Below are 7,361 nucleotides of genomic sequence, written 5' to 3'. Positions count from 1 at the left end.
TATATTTTATATAATCATATGTATATTATATTTTTATAATTGTTATTATAGATTAAATATTATATATGAATATTTATGATATACATTTATATACATATAAATTATATATATACATTTGCTGTATGCTTGAAACTAAGACAACATTGGAAATGAACTATGCTTCAATTAAAAAAATAAGATTTAAAATTTAGACTATTTTACCTCTTTTTTATTGGAAGGAAAATAAGGTGTCCTCCAGGTTCCTCATCTTTAACGAGTTTAAACATTTAAATTAAAAGTCAACACTATTGACTATTATATTCCAAAAATGAAAGTCTCTTTTGAACAGTTTTTTAAATGTATATATAAACAGTTTATGCCAATTTAATCTTTAACTTTTGGTATGTGAACAATATGAAGGACTGTCAAATATTTCCTAGAAGCAGAGAAAGATGCAGAAGGGCAAGTGGCTTTTGGTTATGAATCTCATGCTCTATTTTCACATATCTTTAGCCTTTTGTTACAATTGGTTTTCTTGCATATCTTCTTTTTGAGAATATACATGTATATCTCAAATTATATTTCTTATAGGATTCTAAGTTCAAATGTTAAGAAATAGAAGACCTTTAATAGAACTGCTGGAATGAGTTCCATGTATGTGAGATAGTTCTCTTATATTGACTCAGTTAATCTGCTTCAAATCTCTCCTCTAATAAGTGTTAAAATAAGAATTCTAACACAGTTTGTCCAGCTCTGAAATCCATACAAATATCACTGTGTTGCCTCTAAATTCATTTAATTTTCAGGATGAAACTCATCAATTCCAAATATGAAACTTTTTATAGACTTTTACAACAGTGGGTCTCATTTTAGGATACATTGCAGCTCATACTTATTGTTTCGTCACTCAGTCACTCAGTCGTGTCTGATTCTTTTGCAACCCCATGAACTGTAGCCCACCAAGCTCCCCTATCCATGGGATTTCCCAGGACATTCGAGAAGAGGCAGAGTCCTCCCTTTTCAGCTATCAGTAGGTCTAGCCCTCTCCTGTTCTGTAAAACCACCTCAGCCAGGGAGTCAAGTTGGTCCTGTAAGGCCACTAAAGAGTTGGCCACTCTCTCAGTGTCGTCTATGAAGTCTTTGAATAGTGTATGGTAAAAGGTGGTTGATGAAGCAATTCCTCCTATTCCCATACCTATCTCAGCCATGATTCTCAGACCAACTACTAAGGACATAAACTGGATGGCTCTTTTTGACCACATATGTGCTGTGAGAGGTACAGTGAGAGTCTGGTTGTTAGGGAAAATATTCATCTGGGGAGTGAGGAAGGCTAAGGTGCAGAGATCCATCTAATTGACAGGTAAACATAAGTAAGCATCTGCCCTACAAAGAAAAGGCCTTGATGGGGGCAGCACCATCCGTTATAGCTGCTGCTGCTAAGTCACTTCAGTCATGTCCGACTCTGTGCGACCCCATAGACAGCAGCCCACCAGGGTCCCCCGTCCCTTCCGTTACAGCACAGGACACCAAAAGGCTGCACACAGCCTGCATGTAGCAGATAACTGAACACTAACAAAAAGTTTCCTCCCCAGCTTTGGGTTGTCACAGCTGTAGCAATTGAGCCTGTTGTGAAGGGGGTCAGCCATACTGTGGAGCAGTTTAGTTAGTAGGGAGAATTGCTCATAGCAATCAGGAATAGAGTCCAGGGTTGACAATGGAAATCCACTGCTTTTTTGATAGCCAGATCCTCAAGCTTCTTCTGTGCATTGACCAGCCAGCTGCCACGGTGTGGCTGGAGCGAGGCTGAAGAATCCTCAAGCTTCTGCCGTGCATGGACTAGTCAGCTTCCGGAATGACTAGAGCAGGGTTCAGCATCCTTCGAAGGTGAAGGTCGTTGTTTTTGGAACCAGGCCTTGAGGGGGTTTTAGGGGTCCTGAACTTCCTTCCAGGTGTCCTCATTACAGGAAGCTGCTGCCTTCTTGACTGTGGTGTGCTGAATCCAAGGGATGATACCTATAACTCTTAACAGCAGTAGGGGTTGCCAGGACAACCATGTGAGGGCCTGTCCAAACTGGCTGAAGTGGTTCCTTTTTCCATACCTCATCTCCTGTCTGACAGGGATGAACCCAATTGCCTGGTGGAATGGGTATCCTTTTTCAGGTTTCCCCGGCAATATGGCAGAAGACTGTTCCCAGGGCCTGGAGGTGTCAGGACATTCCAGGTCAGCTAGTAATTGGTGGCCTCCCTTGAGCTTTTTATCACTGGGGTGGTCTCCAATATAAGATCTCAAAGGGAGAATAGCCTAAGGACCCAGGGTACATTTATGGAGGGAGGTGAGAGTCCACAGAATGATAAGGCAGCTTGTCCTAGCAGTGTCTGTGTGTTGGCTAGAGGATATTCTTGTCATACTTCTACTTGGAGAAACAAACTTAACAAGAAAGTTAAAGATATATGGCCCAAATATTAATAAAAGTAGGAAAGCTGCTGAGGCACCAGCTAGGAGAACCAGGTCCAGACACTGGTTCATGACATTAGTGCAATGGCACCCCACTCCAGTACTCTTGCCTGGAAAATCTTATGGATGGAGGAGCCTGGTGGGCTACAGTCCATGCGGTCGCTAAGAGTCGGACATGACTGAGCGACTTCACTTTCACTTTTCACTTTAATGCATTGGAGAAGGAAATGGCAATCCACTCCAGTGTTCTTGCCTTGAGAATCCCAGGGACAGGGGAGCCTGGTGGGCTGCCATCTATGGGGTCGCACAGAGTCTGACACGACTGAAGCAACAGCAGCAGCAGCAGCAGTAGCAGCAGGTATGAGAAGATGCAAGAATTTGGATTCATAAAAATCTTTACCTGAAAACATCTGACGGCCTGTTTTTCTGGGTTTTCCCAGAGCTCAGAGTGCCTTATTTTTGTCTCCACCCTGAACTCCTTTCAAGGGAGTGTTGAAGGTCAGCATCTTATAATGGTCATGTGTTAATCTTTGTAGAGGCAGCTGGCAAGGACCAACTTCCAGTCAGCAGGGCCACTTCACAGTCATACTGGACCATGTTTGGGGGCATTTCATGGCCACTGTGTCCCATGGTGCTGGGAAGGCTCATTCCCAGGCCTAACAAGATTCCATTGACAGGCCACTCAACGTGTTATCACTGGACCAGGCCTTACAAGGGACAAAAGTCTTAATAGTCGCTAGTAAGACTAGTATGACTAGCCACTAGTCTTACCTGTCTTACTAGCCTCTTGGTCCAGGAAAATATTTTCTCTTGTTGCTTCTTCCCATATCTAGAGTTACATTATTACAATTATTGATCTCATAAGGAACTATCAGCATTTTATTACAGGTTCAGTCACACATTTGGTAATATAAGAAATAATATCCTAAAGCAAGCTACATAGAATATAATATAGCTAGTAGTTATTAGTATGGAAAAGGCAATGGCAATCCACTCCAGTGTTCTTGCCAGGAGAATCCCAGGGACTGGAGGAGCCTGGTGGGCTGCTGTCTATGGGGTTGCATAGAGTCAGACATCACTGAAGTGACTGAGCAGCAGCAGCAGCAGTTATTAATAAGGTCACAAGCAAGAATTTAAGAACTTTCATTGGGTATAGCCCGATATACCCCAGGTCACCTGACTCAATTAAATGATTATAGCCAAGTGTTAATCTCCTGGTTGTACATCATGGAGCATCTGACCTTTATACAAAGATTGGTTACTGAGATAAGCTTTGGAAACAATCTTATAGAGTGTCCTTTTTAATAACTTAATTACACATTTTAGCAATAAAACATAACAAAGATCTATCTCAGAGGTGAATCTTAGTAAGCACAGACCTTAATTAAAACTATAACTTAATATTTAGTGAAACATAATTTTTTCTTTTCTTTTTTTCTGGGGGAGAACTCATTGTGAGGGCATTAACACTGTAGCCAGGGAAGGCTTTAACCTGTCAAATAAAAATGAGGTCCGTCAGGGAGCCAGGAAAAGCCAAGCGGCCGTCTTGGATCTTCCATAGCCCTGACTCTTTGATTTTTAGCTGTTGTCTATTTATTTTTAATTTCCTGATTTAATAGAAGACTATCGCCATGTTTTAAGGACATCAAGATAGCAAAAGTCTAACCATGAGGGGTTATTTTTTGTAGAAGCAAAATGAGTTTTGTCTACATATACCATAATCTTAAATAATGTTTATTTACTTTACCAAAGTAACAACAAGATTTTAAAAACAAATATAAATAACTTAAAGGCAAAGAAATTTATAATCTGTTATTGAAAGCTGCATTTTAAGAAAATTTTGTTATCTTTAGAGAGAGAAGACCAAATTCCAGTCTGGTACAAGCTTACTGTTAATAGCAAACTTTGTCTATCTGTTTAATCTTAGAGAGTCCTTTCCCTAAATCTTGAAGAACTAGCAGTATTCTTCTAAAGGCATGACAGTAAAACCATAGAAGGCATGTTTAAAATCTGATTCTATTGCAATTGACAAAGAAACCTGGTCATAACACTTTAATAACTAGAATTATAATTGACCATATTTTATCAGGGCATATCAGATCTATATGAATTTCACATAATTTTAGAATATCTATATTAGTAACATCAACAATACAGTATAACCTGAAAAGATTTTTCACCCCTTTAACAGTACTTCCCATGTAATTTAACAAGTCCAATAAACTCAGGTAGCTTAATAGCTCTTTGAGATGTCTCAGGGGCCCTCTAAAGCATTCCAAAGTTGACTAGAAGTCAAGTTATTTAGGAAGTTTTGTCAATAAATATCAAAAGGGTTTATAACAGTCAAGTAGGATCATATAAGTTACTGTGAAATAATAGTTATTTACTTAGCCAAAGTTAACAAAAGATTTCAAAGGTAAATATAGAACAGATCAACTAAGAGGTAAAAAAAAAAACAACTTAAATTTATTGTTAAAAACAGTTCAACATCTGAAGAAAGTATGTCTTCTTAACAGAGAGAAAGGCCAAATTTAAGTTTTTGCACCAGCTTACTTTAAACTCAGTTAGTTAAACTTAATTAAATTATTTTAAACTTAGACAGTCCTAGCCATGCACAAAACTTTTTCAGGGTCCACTTTCCACAAACCTTTTAATCATTTTCTGTAACAGTCACCTGTAAGCAGACCTACTTTCTTTTCCCTTTATAAAATGTAATTTTATTTTTTATATCTTCTTTATTAAAAGCATACATCCTATTTTCTTATTAGATTAGCAAACAAACATTAATACTAGATATTTAATATTGAACATTTCCCAGTTCTCTTGAATCTGAAATTTGTTTAGGTTAATTTTTCTTGTATTTAGAATTGTTTGATTTGTAAGGACTTATTTTTCTCTAGGTCAATTAAATTAGAAACTCATTTACAACTTCAACAATATTATCATAAAAAAGACTTCCCTGGTGGCTCAGAGGGTAAAGCATCTGCCTGCAATGCAGGAGACCCAGGTTCAATCCCTGGGTCGGGAAGATCTCCAGGAGAAGGAAATGGCAATCCACTCCAGTATTCTTGCTTGGAAAGTTCCAAGGACGGAGTAGCCTGCTACAGTCCATGGGGTCGCAAAGAGTCGGACACGACTGAGCGACTTCACTCACTTCACTCACTTTTCTTTAGGCCAATTAAATTAGAAACTCATTTACAACTTCAACATATTATCATAAAAAAGACATATACTGAGACATACATAAATCCAGAGAGACTGACAGATTGACAGATCTTATAGTTTTCTGTTTGAGATTTAAAATATTTGTTGACTCATTTTTTTTCTTCACTTGAAGTTCTAATTTGCCCAAGGCTGAGGTCTCAGACAAAGCTGGCTGTGTATTTCAAGGACACGGAAAGGGTTAACGTCAAGCTTTTCCCTGGACAGGTCTTTTTAACAAGTTAGTTGTTTTTAATTGCATATGCCAAAAGAATTGGTTTTATAGTTTCCAAAAAGAAAAATTTCTCTCACTCCATTCAGTCAGCAATCACGCACTCACAATCATTCAGAGGCTATCAGGATGCCTCCCTTCTCCCAAGTCCCCAGGTTTCCTTAACTGTTGCTCCCTTCCTGGGAGCCCCACGGAGGTTATCATTCACAATGCCTGCCTTCTTCCCGAGTCCCCAGGTCTCCCTATCTGAGGCTCCTTTCCTGGGAGCCCAGGGAAGTGATCAGGCTCCTCTTCTACCCACCGGGGTAGGTTCCTGCCTGGAGACCAGCCCCAGGGCCTTACCTTATCCTGTGGCCACTCCTGGTGAGTTGGTCCATCCCTCCAATGAGTCCAGCTGGGGCTCGGCCATCAGGAGAGTCGGAACACCGGTCTGAAAGAGAACCTGGAATACCGTCAGCTGGCGCACCTCCTTGTTCCTCTGGGGGTTCCTTCACTCCAGCCGGGCAGAGCCACCAGTCTGGGGGCTCAAGGGGCCAGCGTAATTGGAATCTCATTGGGTCCTCCAGAAATGTTGCAGAAACCAGTACTTGGGAAACCAAGCACCACACTGGGTGGGCGCAGAGGAGTTAACACTCCAAGCTCTGAGGCCTGAACAAAGGGCTTACAGAGTTTTTATAGACAGGCTACAGTGGGCAACACTAGGTGTTAATAGTCTGGTTTTAACTAAGGGGTTTCACCTGTGGGAACAGCGATCAAAATGGGGAGGGAGATGTCTGCCCAGGACAGGAATGATGAAGCAGTTTGCAGGGGCTGGGCGATTGCAAAGAGCAGGACAAGGGTGAGTGAGATCAACTTCAGTTCCTAGTATTGCAAGTCCCCACTTTCTGAGACCACATGTCCTATGTGATCTAAACTTTGCAAGGGGCAAGCTGAGTTACAGAGGCAGAAGGAGAAGGAGATTATGTAAAATTTTAACTTTTCCTCTTCAGTAAGACATCTTTCTGGATCCTCTAAAGACACTAATCCCATTAAGGACTTCCTAGGTGGTGATCTTCAGGACCAAGATAATCACAATGGTGTGATCACTCACCTAGAGCCAGATCCTAGAATGTGAAGTCAAGTGGGCCTTAGAAAGCATCACTACAAACAAAGCTAGTGGAGGTGATGGAATTCCAGTTGAGCTATTTCAAACTCTGAAAGATGATGCTGTGAAAGTGCTACACTCAATATGCCAGCAAATTTGGAAAACTCAGCAGTGGCCACAGGACTGGAAAAGGTCAGTTTTCATTCCAATCCCAAAGAAAGGAAATGCCAAAGAATGCTCAAACTACCACACAATTTCACTCATCTCACATGCTAGTAAAGAAATGCTCAAAATTCTCCAAGCCAGGGTTCAGCAATAGGTGAACTGTGAACTTCCAGATATTCAAGCTGGTTTTAGAAAAGTCAGAGGAACCAGAGATCAAATTGCCAACATCTGCTGGATCATCAAAA

This window comes from Bison bison, unplaced genomic scaffold (genome assembly GCF_000754665.1).
Source record: "Bison bison bison isolate TAMUID 2011002044 unplaced genomic scaffold, Bison_UMD1.0 scf7180017864332, whole genome shotgun sequence".
Classification (NCBI taxonomy): domain Eukaryota; kingdom Metazoa; phylum Chordata; class Mammalia; order Artiodactyla; family Bovidae; genus Bison; species Bison bison.
This window is presented reverse-complemented; position numbering follows the sequence as displayed.